Below are 17,186 nucleotides of genomic sequence, written 5' to 3' on the forward strand. Positions count from 1 at the left end.
GCATCACTGCAAGTGCTACAGGCCTATATACCACAGCACAGACACACAAAACACTGCTCATTTCCACCATGAATTTCCAACTTAAAGGTGAGTAGACAGATCAATCTTCACAAAGTCTGAACACAGTTCTCATAGCATATTCTTCCATAAAAGTTGGGCCAATATAAATGTTATTAAAAGCAAAGGAATAGGGGCTGGAACAGCAACAGAATCAGATAGGCTATGAAAACCATACAAATGGAAAGCAAATGTCAGTCCAAAACATACTTGCAGCAAAAGATTAATTTCATTGTCTTCCATATAGGCAAAAAAGCAACAAGTAACATACTCATCAATAAAAATACTTCTTGTAAGCCTGGAAGCAAGATTAAACAGAAGATACAGGATGAACCCTTCATGAAGTGCTTCAAATGGCTTGACTTCTGAATCCTCACCTTGTTTTGTGGGGAGTTCCACTGAGCGCAACAGGCATATTCTTGTGTGCTTTGTGCAAGGGTGTTTACAGGATCAAGACTCAGTTGCTGACCTGTTATTTTACTTGTGCTCAGGAATCATTCCAAACCAAACACGAGAGAGCAGTGCTTAACACAGCAACACATAGTTTTAAAATTAATCAAATGCATAATCAATTTTAAGCAATTAAATTTTGCACTTAACTGGATTTCAAAGGTCACCAAAGTTCAGCTCTAGCCCTTCAGCTGATCATCTAGATTTCTTATTGCCCCTCCACTAGTCAGTAGTGAAGGACAGGTAACCTCAAAGTCACTATCACAGAGCTCAAGAGCTAAATGCTTCTTACAAAAGTAAATATTTCCAGAATGAAAATAAAAATAATGTATATTGTTGATGATAGTACAAGTAAGTAAAATAAAACACAGGAAGCCCATGCTTTTCTGTTCTAAATATAACATTTTTTCATAAAGGGATATGTTTGCTCATATGTGAGAACGGAGAATGAAAGTGGAAGTCCCTCCTGCTTCCACTGGGTACCACATGGTGATACCCAATCCAGTGTGCTCAACAAAATGGGATCCAGCAAATCTTACCTCCTAAAACAGATGTTCTTGAATCTCACATTCGTTCCCCAGGCACAGCAGTCAAAATCATTATTAGCTTCTGAACAAAAAATTGTTTGATGCTTATGAGTATATACAACATTTTTAAAGGTGGTACAAAGACTGTGTGTCACTATCTTTTAAGTTGTTGCTTTAAAAAACTACTTCTTAAACTTTTCCATAATACTTCTTACTATGTAGATAGACAATTTCTCTTCTGTCAATGTCAATAGAGTGGTATTTGATATGACTGCCTCCAAAAGCAAGCCAACCACAAAAAATATATATATAATATTTAGAAGATGCACGTGTCCGTGATGCTTTATCTTCTCTTCATTTATGAATAATTCCTGAAATTTGAGTAATCCACTATAAGAAAAGAAACAACCTCTAACAACAAGAATTTCAACTACGCAAAATCCTCCTTGAGGGTCTCCAGAGGACAGGGCAACCTAGTGCTTTCATGGAACTGACTCCAAACCACTGAAGCAAGCGCAAGCTAGATCGGAAGAGTTAAATAAAGCTGCTAAAATTCAGCAGCATTGCAAGCTATTCCAGACTACGGTTACTATAACCTACACTGGGTGTCCTCTGCATAAGCACCAGTGTGACTTTGTGGACTGCTGAGACTCAGTCTGTTGCAACTGGCATAAGTTGCCACAGGCGAGTAATCACAAGAAACTGACCTTGGCAAAAGCACATTTTACACTTCACTGCTGTTCAACTGTGTTATACTAAAGAGAGAGCAAGTGAGCACAAGCGGAAGGGGGAGGGAGAGAGAACAAAGGGGGTTAGACAGAAAGCATAAAAGTGATCGCAGCCATTTTCAGCTTTACCTGCACTTAAGATTTTAAGAGAGGTACATCACCTCCAGCGCACCTCACAACCTACGTGTGGTTACATCAACTCTGCATGGTACAGTTTTTAAACCAGTGGGGTCTGGAGTTTTCTGGGGAGAGAAGGGGGAGAAAGAAGGGAAATTTAGTACTAAATTAGGAATTCATACCTCAAAAAAAATCTCCCAACAAGGGGGGAAAAAAAGTATAGAAGACAATTACATTTATATTTTCCTACCACTGGATTACTGAATAAATGAGGATTTTTAAATTGTTCTTTCCTCCTGTTTGGCTACACCTCTTGAGAGTACATTTTGGAATCAGCTGCAACAAATAAAGACTAAATGTATTCCATGAGGTGTGCAGCAAGATGTCTCAGTCCTGATTTTTAAAGTTTCAGCTCAACCTTAACTTCAGAAGCTCTCTCAACAGCCCGGCAGCGATTTGCATGAACTAGTATGGCAGAATTCCCACCACTGCACATACAGTTGTGTCCGTCCTTTCTTAACCATCTTGGTGTCCTCTGGTTTGGATCAGTTATCTCCTGTCAAATCTTTTTCTTAGTTTCTGCATTACATTTTTTTGGTATTGATTACCATATCTCCAAAGAAACAGGACCTGGCAGAGCAAGATGGCAGAGGATCCCATCATTAGCACTAACCCACATCCTGCCCAGATTTCACAGCAAGTTTAACACAGGGATCTAACCTTGCGGGTATGCTGGGTTTCCAGGACATTTGGTGGTTGAAGCAAAACATGCACAAGCTTTGTACGAGTTCCAAAATAGCCAATCACTCTCCACTTGGGAAGTGCATAAGGCATGCAAGCCTAGACAAAATAAAATAAGACTACATGCATTTTATATCTCAGTTTCCTTACCACTCCTAGGTCAGTGACCTAAGGATCAGAGCCCTCTCAAAAAATCCCTACTACATGCAGCTTCTCTTCCAAATCCTGAAAGCTGCTTCTCTCCTGTGTAGATAGTTTCTCCATTCTTCATCTGGTTCCACAATTAACTCAAAAACCCTGCTACAAAAGCCTGCCTTTGTTCCTCTCAAACATCCAAACATTTCACATCTCTGTCTTCACACAGTCTCCATTCCTCTATTACAACTCCTCTTTCTCCATTTCAGTCCTCCAAATGTCATTACAACCAGTAGGCTGAAGGAAAGTGGCTTTTTTTGGACACAGCCATGTTATTACCTTGAACCATTCCCATCTGACAGAGAGCCATCATGGTTTAATGACCTCCACTGTCACTGGCCAGGGAGATACAAGACTCAGTCCTGACAGCAGATGGCTGATTCACACACACTGACGTTCAGCGATTCAACAATGATATGATCACGCTTAGCCTATAAATTATAAAAACAGCAATTCTGTGAAGCATGACTTAAAATTTCAAGGGACTAAAGTATTTCCGAGTCTGAACTTCAGATCTGGGTCAAAAAGGTGTCAGCTGTGGATCTGCAGAATTTTAATCATCTCACCAGATTGTAGCTCTCTTTCTCACAAATAAATGATGTTTGGAAGGCCCACAGGCATGCTTTGTGACAGCAAGGCAGGACTCTGTCACAGGGGGCTGGATGGGCCACCAAAACACTCACTCCTCTGCAGTGTGTAAGAAACTCTTGTAGGGTCTAGACAGAGAGTAAACTGATGTCTGTCATATTTTGCTGCCTGTGCACTTGGGCACAAAATCTAATTATTAAAATTTGTATTGATTAAGTCCTATAATAATTAGTTATAGTAGATGAAAAAAAAACAGTTGGAAAGAGTGCAGTAGTTCTGCAGTAATTACTGTAGGCCTTCAGGTTTGACTCAGATATGGTCACCATTTCTCACAATGGAGCACAGAAAAAGAAAGAAAAGGGTGACAAGAAAATAAGTACCTGAAAGGTACTCACATCCTCGGGAAGAGTGAATGTTTATTTTTACTAGCCCAAAAGTAAGCATATCTTTATATTACACAAGAGCACCCTCAGCTGAAAGCAAGAATTTGACATCTCTTACTTCTTCAATGCATATGCTGAACAACAGATTACTGAATTAGTCTCTCTCTTTGTGGCTCTCTCTGTGCCTCTCATACCACACCACATTTTAAAAGTATGTGTTACTCAATGCTGAATGAGCCATTTGACCTTATGGTTCAGCGACTAGGGTCTCATCTTCAAGTAATTTTTCTCATTAGGCAGAAAAGAAACATTAACTGGGTCTTCCACATCCAGTGAAATAATTAGCAATATGCTGGCTACTCTGGGCATCTCACTTGCCTCCCTCTTCCTTCCCCACCTCTTTCACCTGAGACAATTCCTTGAAACCAATATATTTCCTCAAAAAATACCAGGGCTAACAAATCAAAATCTTCCAACATCTAAAAATTACTAGCAAGGTTTAGCTATAGCTATGTATATGGATATATATCTATACACACATCAACACATGCATATATATAATTGCTATAAAAATGTATCCAAAAGATCATGATGTTGTGGTACGGTATGGCTGAAATGTTACTGGCATGAGATTAATTTGACCACAGTATTCCTCTACTGGCAAAAGATTAGTTTGTTTGAATTACATTTACCTTTCTGGAAGTGTTTCAGAAAGAAGTCTTGTCTAGTTTAAACTCATCCAATATAACATAATGAGATCCTTGAAGTCCAGAGAGTCAGGAGATTCTTCCTTTTCCTCCTAGTTGTGAATATTGAGTGTGATCTACAAGAAAAAGGAAGTGGGGGAAAAAAAAGTTTGATAGGCAATCCTTCGTGTTCTCAGTGGGTCAGTATTTTCAAAATCCTTCCAAAAATGGCAGTGACTCCAGAAGATCAATCAATTGATCAATCGCTACTGGGTTTCCAGAAAGAATTCAAAGGCGATTTTGTTCTTCCCTAGGTATCTCAACAAGCCACACCAAGGATTCATTTTTCCATGTCAGATATTCTATCTCTCTCTTCACTGTCTTAAATACAAAGATATTAAAGTGAAAGGCCTGATGTTACTCTGCTTCTTTTTAAAAAAATTATAAGGTACAGTTTGCATTTTCTGCTCTAAATTTAAATGTAACATCAGGGAATTTCTAACTTTTTGTTTGAACTTACCTAAGAGAAAGGTTACCGTTTCTGTGCTGTGAAGTGCTAATACACTTCACAAAACCAATAGCAACTCCTGGAACACAAGTAAAACCATGAATAACACAAAATACCCTTTCTCCTGTTAGACACTTCAATTAATCAACAGCTATTGGTGGATAAGTTAAGGTAAGTACTCAACAGCTTTGTCGAATAAATGTGTTTTAGTCTAGAAACAGCTGTGAAAAGTTCAGCAAACTTTATTCTCTGCAGTGTTCTGCTAACTCTGGAATTTCCACTTTTCTAGGGAACATCACTTTTTCTGGATAGCATGTTGAACACGTAATTTTGCAGATACTCATGCTGTACCATATCAGCTCAATCTTTCTAGTTCTTTCAGTAATAGCAAGCAAACTCACAAAAGCTTTGCCTCAGATTTCACAGGCATGTGCGTGCCTCTCTCTCAGTACCCAGGCCGCCGTGCCAATATGTAGGATTAAACTTTTTCCAAGGTTGAATAAGCCACCATCTGTCTATCTTGTGTGGTGCTGTGCGCCATCCGGGAGACTTGTCCCTTAGAGCATGTTTCTACCATATGTCACTCCTGAGTGATCAGTTATGCCAAGACATTTGGGAAAAAATGACTAAGTCGAGCTGGAAAACCCTTTCCGAATTCCAGAGGAGGTTTGCCAAGCCTATATTTGCAAATAACTTCGCATCCACCAATTTTTGCATATATTGTACGTAACGATAAATAACCTTTATCCAAACAGACAAAACAAGTATTTGGATAATGTACCTGCCCTCCATAGTCCAGAACTCATGTACTTTTTAATAAGCCAAGAGATTCAGGTATGATGCATCTTCAGGAAAAATACAAGGAACTTTTACAGAAGAATTGCGACTTTTATGGTAACTAAGTTAAGAAAGGAAAAACACAGATGTAAAGAATATTTTTCAAGAAAGGTTCTACTTGGTATTTTAAAGCCACAAAAAATTAGTAATTTCTTTTGAAATACTCAACTAAAAATACCTAAGGCAACTGAACGCAAGGCTTTTTCCTAATAATAACTGTAACCAAGGTGCTCAGTTGCATGCAAAGTGACCACCTAAACTAAATGTTAAACCACTGATATATCATAGTTCATGCAATTAGAATTTGTCTAATAAAGAATATGACTCTATTTTAGATTTAAAGAACCATTTTATGTTCCAATTCCTCAATTATTAAATTAAAACTCAAGCCAGCATCGTTCTTATGGCCAGCTCAAGGCTGCTCATTTACATAACTGACTTTCAAGGGCACTTGGTTACGCAGCAATTAATATCAGCAAAGAATCTACCAGATCTGCTATTCAATGTTAAGGAAGACATTCTTGAGAACATTAAAAGACAAGAGAAATTAGTAAGTCATGATTACAGCCTCCCTGAGTAAGTTTAACATGGGAAGGAAATCTGTTCCTAAGGGCAACAGTAGAAGTATTAAATATCAGACAACAAATCATAGGAATTATTACATTTAGTGACAAAAGTGAGATGAGGAGCAGTACTAAAGTCCAAGAGAGAACATTCACAGAAGTCTGAGGGTCCTCCTTTGTCTGTGTTTGCCTTCAGAGTTTGGACAATCATTGAAAAAAGGGGAAGATGTGAAACAAGAATTCACTATGGCCCATTGGGATTTGTAGAACAAAGGGCAACAAAAAGCAGAAAAAGTTAACGTTAGATGAAGAAAGCCAGTACTGAAAAGAGGTGATTATTAAAGGAAAATGAGATGAAGTATCAACTCAGAATGGATTACTTTTTTTTTTAAATGTATCTAATTTAAACAGTCTCCCTATGCACAAAGAGCGAAGCATGCAAAGGTGAGGGTATTTCAGTCAGGTGACAGGTAACAAATTCATCTATGACATAATGAAAGCCTCATACTGCAACACTGACTTGCAGAATGGAAAGAAGAGAGGAAAATAAATATAGAACAGCTAGGCAAAATTGGACTACTTGCCTACATAGCATGCCTAACTATTTTGAAATCAGCATATTTTTTGAAAGGCTCAGCTCCTTCCTGGCCCGCTCCACCAGCCTAAGACATTCCCACTGCTCGGCCAAGAGAGACTGGAGATGCTGGTTCTACAGCACCAACTCTCTGCTGACCCTTCTTACCCCAACGGGAAACCTTTAGACTAACGTGTGTCTGCTCTGACTAACGTTCCCCTTGCTTCTTGTACCCATTTACAGGTCCAAATAATCTTCCCCTTAGGATGAAACATGATTTGGATATATCACTGACTGACTTAGAGGGGACAAGAGGGGGGGAGAGAAATTTATCAAAGTTGCCAATTAAGGAAATTCTTATTCTGGATGAGCATTTGCGCTATGAAGCTGTTAAACAGCTTCCTCACAGGAGCAGCTACGTAGCTTCTGCACTATCATCTCTTGCCAGAACTACAGCAGAAACAATAGCTTCTCCTACAACAGTCATCATGAAGATCCCCAGATATCTGTAAGGAAAAACTACGAAATAAACAATATAAAGGGAGAAAACATTGAAACTTAGAGAAAGATGAATTTTTTTCTTTCCCTTTATGTTCAGCTGAGGAGGCTCAGGATCTGTCACCTGTTTGTCCCACACTAGTGTAGACATACAAATAGGAATCCTATCAATCTTTAGAGAAATGATGGGGTTTAGTTTGGTTTAATCACTACAAGTCCCTTGGAAATGCTTGGCACACATAGGCAATGTTAATTTGTGTTCCACTTCAAACATGTACTAAGCCTCAACACTCACTGTTGTTCTCACAAACTTTTTAGGAAACTCTCCTATGCTCCTGGAATTCATAAGCTCGGGATTCCAACAATCACATGCAAAACCATTCCTCTAGGAATAAATTCACTCTGGGGCACAACTAAATATTTTTGCTACATAAATGCAAAACTTAACTGAAACATCTGCTGATAAATATGAGACTAGGACACGTAAAAGGCAGCAAGAGTGAAATCTATTTCCACAGGAAACCTCATTTAGAGGGGATGACTGCAGAGACAGTGTTTACAGACAACAAAGGCTCTCCAAGCACAAGGCCAAACTCGAAGAGTTGCTATGTTCTCCAAGCTACCCATCTGCAGGGTATTTCATATTTTCCCACATTCATTCATCAAAGTTCATTCCCCAGCAGAGACTCTGGGCCCTAATTGACAAGAGTTTCTTTCACTGACCAAGACACAAGGGAGAAAATAAAGGTTGGGGGGAAGCTATCAAATGTCACTAAAAACTGCAAAGGAGCCAGTCCTCCACTATAAAGTCCATTCTGCAAGTGCTACGGTACTACAATATAAAAAGAGTTTGTCGCTCAAATTGTTAATGAAATATTAAAACAGAGCACAGCCCCTTCTCTCATCAATAATCAGTATTCATAAACTAACTCAAACAAAGAAAATCTCTACATGGAATGTAAAAGTAGCTTGGAGTTTATTGAGTTACCTTTGTTAGGGGTGCAAAAAAAGGGGGGGGGGGGGGGGGGAAAGGTTTGCTTTTTCCAAGCACAGAGATAAAGCAGTTTTCCTCACATATCTTTCCTCTTCTTTACTTCCCCCCTCCTCCACACAAAACCCAAGAAAATCTGCCATTGCTTTAGGTCAAAGGAAAAACAGGCCCAGCTGCCGTAAGCCAAACAACGTACAGGTTTGCTATCTCCCCTGCTGTTTTGGCTCAAGATCTTCAGACTGGAAAATTCAGAAGCACGATCTCCCAAGCTCTATAAATGCCAGAACCATCTAAGAGGAAAATAGGACGAGGCCACCCCCAGGCAAGTTTGTACTAAAATCTGCTGGCTGCAAGGCAAAAATACAGTAAACATCGCATAGGGACAGACTGCTTGCTCCTTGGAAAATATTCCACAAGAACAATATAGCTTCCAAAGAAAGGCTGCGCTAAAGGGACTTCTGGAGAAAACAAATGCAATGTTTTAAGATCCTTGTGAGGAGTTAGCAAGCTAATGGCACACTCAACAACAAATTGTGTGACAGGCAATATGTTTTTGACATTAATCCAAAGAAGAAATGTAAAAGCGACACTGAACGTTCTCTACAAAGCGGTAACAAATTCAGTATCCTAGAATAGTTCTGCAGTTCACTACGGAAATTTCACTTTTGTCTTGACAATTGATTTCATGGAATAAAACAAGTAATAATAAGCAATTAAACTGTCAATATCATCATCTTGTCTTTTCGGGAAAGACAATTTAAGTTAAATTTTTGCAGTCCTTGAGAGATGAACTTTGCAACTGATGACTGTATGTTTTAATGTGCTCTATACTGACTCAACCTAGAAAAACAAGCCAAAAACAGAAGTTGAAACATCCTTTTTCCTGTGTAGCTCCAATTTGCAGTAGCAAGAAGCTAAACAACATGCTCTCCACCAGATGGCTGAAGTAAAAAGAACACTCTTTCTGATTAATTAGGAAACAAATGAATCTGCTGTTAGCCCAACAAGTTACCATCAGGAAACCTGGGCTCCCATTAAACTTTGGTACTTGTGCTTTCTCTGCAACCGTGTTCAAGACCATCCCCAGATTTGCCTATCATTTCAGAAGCAAAACATTACACACAAGTCAATCACACACAAGTATCACACCAGATACTGCATAACCAACAATGGTATTGGCCCTTTTCACAGACAAATAATGCTATGAGACAGAGAAGTTTCATAAAACAGAAAGTGCCCATCAGAATAGAAATGAATGAAGGTCTCCTAGTGCTGTGAGGAATCACCCCAGGCAGAGTCGCTAGGTAAAACAACACATCAGGGTTCAGTGAGCAATGGAGGCCCATGCGTGCACACTCGAGCTCTCCAGCTGGTCCGGGAAACGGAAATCCCCAGACCAGATATAGCACAAGGAGCAAGGATGTGACAGCCCGAGCAACAGAGGCCAGCCCATGGTTCCCTGATGAGCCTGCCAAGGATGACTGTTAACATCTCGAGTGAAGGTTCAGAATACAGGGCAGGCACTGGGGATGGAGGGAGGGGGGAAGGCATAAAACACACAGAATATGCACAAAACAGAGGCAAGTGCATGCACTTAGAACATCTATATAACGTATGGTGTTACTGAGGTGAGTGACCTCGGGAAGGAGGGAACTGAGCTCACCCAGACCGGGGACGTGTGGGGAGTTGCAGCTGAAAGCTTTTGGTGTTGTCATTATTCCTTTGCTTTCAATGAAGACCTGCTGTTTCAGCAACATACAGGGTGAGCTCCAAAACTGGGAAGGGCATATTCAAAAAAACCATGCCCTGTTACTAAGAGGAGGATACTGAGGCAGAGAGCTCCCAGCTTTCTTGGCAGAAACAACTGCTTTTTTGCACCAAACCTGGGACCCGATATTTCAGTAACAGTTGTTAAAGAAGGACCACTTCAAAATAAGCTGACAGTGCACTGAGAAGGAACCTGCCATGTTTGAGGGCTAAAGCACAATTTCACCTTCTTTAACGACAGCATACGTGCCTAAAGAGGCATAATGCCTTAATGAGAATCCAGGGCTGCCAACAAATCCACACCACTGTAACTTAGAGTACTTCTCCTTCATGTGCAACTGAAATTCTCAAACATGCTAAGAGAGTTATTTTCTAGGGACAAAGGGAATGGTGGAGACATTTACTAGAAACTAAATCCAAGACTGCTTTTTAAAATCCAAGTAAAGGTACTATATCCTCCTAAGTAAGTGAGGAAGCTGGGAGATTACATAAGAAAAACCAAAAAGGCTTCCTCACACATTAAATGAGGATTCCAATAATTTTATACATATAGGGAGGCCACTTAATTCAGCTAAATGAGCTTCTCTCACTTTTCCTTATAGGCTTGTCATAGTTACCTACTGCGGGAAATACAAGGCTACACAAAACTGCAAAAGACCATAGAAAACACTAATGTTTCAAAGTGCACCTATCCGTTACATCATACATACAATTACAGAATTTTTTTCTTTTTTTTTTGAGCATGTAGTGTCAGAAAGTGGACTCAGGTAAACTTTTAGCCAACACAATATTCTTTGGCACAGTGTTTTAAGAAGACCCACCTCTCCTCTGTTTGCTTATACTCTTACTTTACGTGATCCCTCCCTAGAGAGGCATGTGTTGGAAGAGATAGCGAACAACTTGAACGTGTGCACCCTCTCCCCATCACTCACAATATTGCAGACCTCAAGGATATCCTCCAATGTCTCTTCTTTCCAGGACAGAGAGTCCCAGTTTTCTTTGTACATAAGCCTTTCCGTACCTCTTATGACTGCTGCTTTCTCCAAATTTTTCCCATCCTACTGTATTATTTCTGAGCTGAGGGGACCTGAACTGCACATGCTATACAAGATGCTGGTGAGCCATGAACTTACACAGTGGCAACAAGGATGCCATCAGTTTAATTCTCTATTCTTTTATTAATATTTCCTAGCATTCGATTTGTTTTTCTGATCAGCGTAGAGCAGTTGAGTTCCTGTTTTACATTGCTGTTTATCATAACCTGGTAACTGACTCACTCATGGTAACAGAGAGCTCAAAGCTCATCATTTTTTAGTGGAATCACAGTTATTTTTCCCCAGGTAGATAACTTCCCATTTATCTGCACTGAATTTTACCTGCCCTTCTACTACTCAGTCACACAGCCATGTCAGGCACTCCTCCAATTCTTCACGGTTCACTTCAACCTTACTACTGTGAACAAGTTAGTATCATCAGCAAACTTTCTCACTTCATCAACGAGCCCCTTCTCCAGTGTACATTTTGTACGTTGAGTACACCAACCGGACCAACTACACTGGTCACTCTCAGAAGGGACCACTTATTCCTACCTTATTCTTCCCATCTTTTACCCACATATTAGTCCAAGATATGACCCTCCTTCTTCACACATAGCTGCTTGGCTTCCTTCTGGTGAAGAATGTTGTCAAAGACCTCTGAATGCTATGCAAGATCTTTTTTATTCACTTGCACGTTCGCCCCCTCACAGGGCTTCAGTTACTCTGAAAGGTGGCATTTCCCTTCGTAAAAGAAAAGTTGACTCTTCCTGCAGAGCTTGTATTCATTCAGGTAACTAACACATTTGTAAATACCGCATTATGAAGTAAATATTATCCTTGCAAATAGATGAATTCTACATCTTTGCAGACAAGATGTTAGGGAACAAAGGAATGTAATACTCTGCCTTAAAAAAAGACCCATAAGAATTTGCTTATTTTGAAGCCAAACAGCCAGGGAATTTAAGGTACCACCAACCTCTCCCCTTTATATATGGCTCCATATATGACTAAGAAGTGGCACAGGCACAATAACAACAATTTCTCCTCTTGTAACTCTTCAGTGAAGACAAGACTTTATTAATTTTTCTAACAATTTTTAATCTGAAGAACAAAAAGTAAGCAAATATTAAAAAAAAATAAAATATTTTCCTGCTGTTTGCCAGATGTCTGGGACTGCAGGCAACTGCACAGCACCAGAAAATTTTCTGAGTCAGCAACTTACAGCTTCTCCCAGGTTTTCTCCATGATCTTAGGCAAATTTCTACTATTCTTTACCAGATTAATATACTAATTTCCATGCCCCTATTGGCTCATTTTTGCTGATCATTAAGTTAATGGCGCAGGGAATTGTGTCCCTGCAGCCTCCCATCCTCGCCGTTTCCTGCTAGCACACCACGGAGGGCACGGGTACACCCACCTGAATTCTGAAAAGATCTGACAATGATTTGTAGGAGTTAGAGATAGGAAACTGATTCCACTTACTCCTGTGTGTACCTGCATTAACAGAAGTCACAGCCCACCCCTTAAATTTATGTCTGAAACCTGCAATGACTCCTCTCAGAGAAGTTCTCTCCTAACATTTATCCTAGCAGTATCTGTAACACCCTCAGCTTCTTTGATATCACCACTTCCAGACTCTTTGTATCTGGCTCATTCGTGTGAACAGTGGCCAGAAGCTCTGAAGAGCACAGGACACAAGATGAGTGCTGGCACCCTCAATTTACATTACATCTCACACCAAATAACTAGTTTATCAATGAGGTAAAAAGACCAAGAAAGCAGCACGAAGAAAAATTTCAACAAAGTGTGGCTTCATCATTAAAATCTCTCTTTATTCAAGCTTTCTTGTTGGTTTCATTATACGGAGAGGCAGAGCGCTCTGTAAACAGATTTCCTTAGTTTCCACGTCTGTTGCCAAATTTCCATCCTGTGGAACCAATTTTAAATACAAAAAAAGTGTCTCTTCCCATCCTCTATTCCTCAGTGTCATTCATATTAAGGATACAGAGTAAAAACTGAATGGAAATGAACTAGTCACAGTGGGGTTCAAATCCAAATGTTAACTTCTTTTTTTTAATTGCCAAAAAAAATCCAGATCACTTTGATCCATAATTCTTCCTTTCTTGCAGCTACGGAAAGTTTTTAAACTGAAGGCTGCCAACAATGACCTTGTTATAAACTGGAGTTCACAGTTATTTTTATGGAATTTTGTCTCAGTAACTTTTAGCTCAAGCAGTTCTCATGAAAATATTTCCAAACCACCAACTTGGCTAAATATTTCCAGTAAAGCAAAATAATCCCCAGCTCCTAAATAAAACTCTACTTCTTTTTTTAACTTCACTTTATCCTTCGGAAAACTAGTACAGCTTTACAAATGGGAAAGAGAGAAAAGGGAGAAAGGAGACAAAAAAATATCTGAGAACTTCACGCAGTCTCTAGTATCTCTGGGTTATAGCAGATGCAGAACTGGAAATGGAGATATAGGAAATAATCTCCCACATATACACAAGTATTAATAGCAGTGGCAAATAAAACCAAAATGAACACTGTAATTCGAAATAGCATAGTACTTGCCAGCAGAAAGCTCTCAAATAGATCCAGCCATTGTTAGCCCATGTTCACAGCCAGAGTTTCCACCCTAACATAAAGGGCCTCATAAACAGGAGAGAAAATCTAATGGACTTTGCATTATCATTTTGTTTAGCTTTTTCGGAGAGGGAGTGCAAAGGAATGATTTATTATAACCCTTTTCGTATCTGTCAGATGTTGCATGTTTTATGTAACTATCACACATTTGGCAAACTCTTCCTACCTACCCATATGCTAGGGAAAAGCTCAAACTGTGGAAGAGAAACCTTCCTCCACAAAGTAAATTTCCTCTTTGAGAGGAACTGTGAGTTGCACCTAGAGCTCCAAGATCTCCGTGCTCTCCTCCCATCGCTAGGACGGATACTTCCACATAACCCAGAACTCATACATCTGCCTCCCTGGGAAACAGAACTATCTGTCCTGTGCTTTACACATGCCAAAACAGCAGTTGCATTGGATCATTTCACAGACCAGACCACAACACAGATGCAGTACAACCAAATCAAGCCCTCATTCATGCACCTACAATGGCTTTTTCAGAACGCCAGTGCCAGATGTGTTTGCACGACCGCCTGGTATATTACCATCACTAGTGACCAGGTCCATTACCTAAAGCAGAATAAAAGGACACCCACATCCAGGACCCCACCACAGACTCAGGGGCAGTCAGCTGGGCATTAGAGCTGCTCCCAGGGGCCAGCCCACACAGGACACACTGTTCTGCTTGAGAGAACTCTTCATCTTTCACCTCAAGCAGAAGAGGTCCCCACTTCTGATCTTGAATTCAAACCTCATTCATTATATGTAAGAAACCAAAAGATGCAAGCTCCATAGGTAGTCCTGAAACTGGTATTTTCCAGCTTTTTACTGCAGTACGTAGGGAAAATGGCAGCAGCTGTGACGAGTGGGAGCTGCCACCAGAATACCCCAGCAGAGGAATGAGAGGAGTGCATGTAGAGCACGTAGGAAGCGATGGAGAAACAGAAGAAGGCATGCCACGGACACCTGAGAAAAAAGAAACCCTCCTCAAACAATGGGGCTAAAAAAGAAACGGCAGTGAGGAAGCAGATGCTGAGAAGAGTCCAGGTGCAGAAGAACGTGAGAGGCTGTTTCAGGAAACCAAAAAGGACCTTCTTTCTTGGCTCACCATTAAGACACACGTTAGAATTCAGGATTTTAGAAACACATTTGCAGAGCAAACTGGTGGTGCATTTCATTCACCAGAGCTTTCACCTGCAATATATCTATACAATTTAAAAATGTTTCAAAATAAAAACTTTTACTAATTAAATACTTCACATAAATGTCATAAACAGTTGCGTATCTTGGCAAATATGTGCCACAAGCAGTCCTCACAACACAACCTCACTATCAGATCTCACGTTCTTTAGCAAGTTCAACTGTGAGACCAAGCAGGAAATACCCTTTACCTTCATATCAGGAGTCAGGGCATGCTGGTAGAGCTTGTGGGACTTTTCAAACTGCAGACAGACCAATTACTTTATCAACTAGGATTGTCAAGTCAACATTTATTGCTGACTTTGTTTGGAAAGCTGCTTCACTAGCCTTTGGAGCCCCCCGAGTTGCAGAAAAAAATTCTGTAAATCAAATACATACACACAGTTTAAAACTGTGATATACTTGAGTTAACAAGAACTCAGAAAGTGATTACAGCAACCACAGCAGGGTTTCTGAAAGGGAAGATCAAGAGTCACTGTTCTGAAGGGAAAAAGTGAGCTGTCAAGTGACTGACAGAGGGAGGTTGCAACAGGATGTTTCATTGCATCTGTAGAAAACAGTGCTAAGCCCATCCACGAAACAAGAACAGAAAAGGGATTTAAGGGATTAAAAGATACAGCACTTGTTCCTTAATCTAGAAAATGAATCCTACAAGGAAGCATGACGGAATAAGGGTGGGACAGACAGACGGACAAGAGTAGGCTGCATTAGAGACCTGCAGGATACAAGTAACCTGTACTGACTGAACAGGTTCAGACCAAAGTCTTATCAATACCCTATGCTGCTCTTGCAAAGAAAATAGGGAGCAAATCCTCGTGCTATTCCCTGCTGGCCCACCTGAACACAGCTGCAGCACTAGATCTGAACCTGATGGGCAAAAGAAATCTTCAGTGAATGGAGCAGGGAAAAAAATGTATTCATTTGTCAACTAAAAGGGACTGTAACTGCCTATTACCATGAAGTCCTGCCTGTTATTTCTAACAAAGTACCAAGGCACTGGATATTAATTTCTAGAAATCAAACGAGGTAGACAAGCTCAGAGGAAGAAAGTTGTTTGGTTTTTTTTTTTTTTTTGCAGTGCTAACTGATGCCATACTAGGTAAGAAGCATGGGCTTTATTAAAATAATGTACGTTTCTGTAGCAGGTTGTTTCAAACAACTGATAAATGCCTGCAGAAGTGCAGTGTGGTTTATAAACCTGAAAATCATGGAAATTAATAGCCACTTCTGGATGGTATGTTACAGACACAGAGTTTTTGAGATTCATTTTTTTGGCCCAGTGCTATACGAACAGAATGCACATCTTGTGGAAATGCACAGATTGCGGAAAATACTCCTGCTTCACAAAAACACCAATACACTAGACAGATTATATAAAATTCTCAACCTTCCTAAATTGCTCAAGTATCCTGCGTATATTATGCTCACTTAGAATAGTGATAAAGCAACAAGTAACTCCAGTGTTGTCTTATGATTGACACAGGCACAGAAAACAAAGATATCAACTCACTGCTAATTTTCAAACAGCCAATTATTTAATCCTTGTTAAAGTAAGCAGGAAGAACGTAAATTAAGGTATCCTGAGTTAGACATATACTGAATCTCTTCTCTATCTAGTTTATGATCCTGTTCCCAATTTAGGTTTTAAGTTACTCAATAATGACACAGCCTGAATTTTTTAAAAAGTCTGTATTGGGTTTGCGTGGCAAGGTTTTGGTAGCAGGGGGGCTGCAGGGGTGGCTTCTGTGAGAAGCTGCTAGAAGCTTCCCCTATGTCCGATAGAGCCAATGCCAGCTGGCTCCAAGATGGACCCACCACTGGCCACGGCCAAGCCCATTGGTGATGGTCGTACTGCCTCTGGGATAACGTATTTAAGAAGGGAAAAAAAAGCTGCTGTGCAACAGCAGCGGGAGAGAGGAGTGAGAATATGTGAGAGAAACAACTCTGCAGACACCAAGGTCAGTGAGCAAGGAGGGGTGGAGGTGCTCCAGGCGCCGGAGCAGAGATTCCCCTGCAGCCCACGGTGAAGACCATGGTGAGGCAGGCTGTGCCCCTGCAGCCATGGGGTTAATGGTGGAGCAGATATCCACCTGCAGCCTGTGCAGGACCCC

General features: G+C 40.3%; 1 protein-coding gene across 6 annotated transcripts in view; it reads right to left on the reverse strand.

Moving 5' to 3' along the window:
• Nucleotides 1-17,186, reverse strand: part of LDLRAD4 (low density lipoprotein receptor class A domain containing 4) — a 293,336-nt gene that overhangs the window by 243,321 nt on the left and 32,829 nt on the right. For all 6 annotated transcript variants that reach the window (XM_075494312.1, XM_075494317.1, XM_075494314.1 and 3 more), the window contains one exon: nt 4,479-4,609. The gene's annotated coding sequence lies outside the window, so the exon portion shown is untranslated. The remainder of the gene's footprint in view (nt 1-4,478; nt 4,610-17,186) is intronic.

This window comes from Mycteria americana, chromosome 2 (genome assembly GCF_035582795.1).
Source record: "Mycteria americana isolate JAX WOST 10 ecotype Jacksonville Zoo and Gardens chromosome 2, USCA_MyAme_1.0, whole genome shotgun sequence".
In the NCBI taxonomy this organism is placed as follows: Eukaryota; Metazoa; Chordata; class Aves; order Ciconiiformes; family Ciconiidae; genus Mycteria; species Mycteria americana.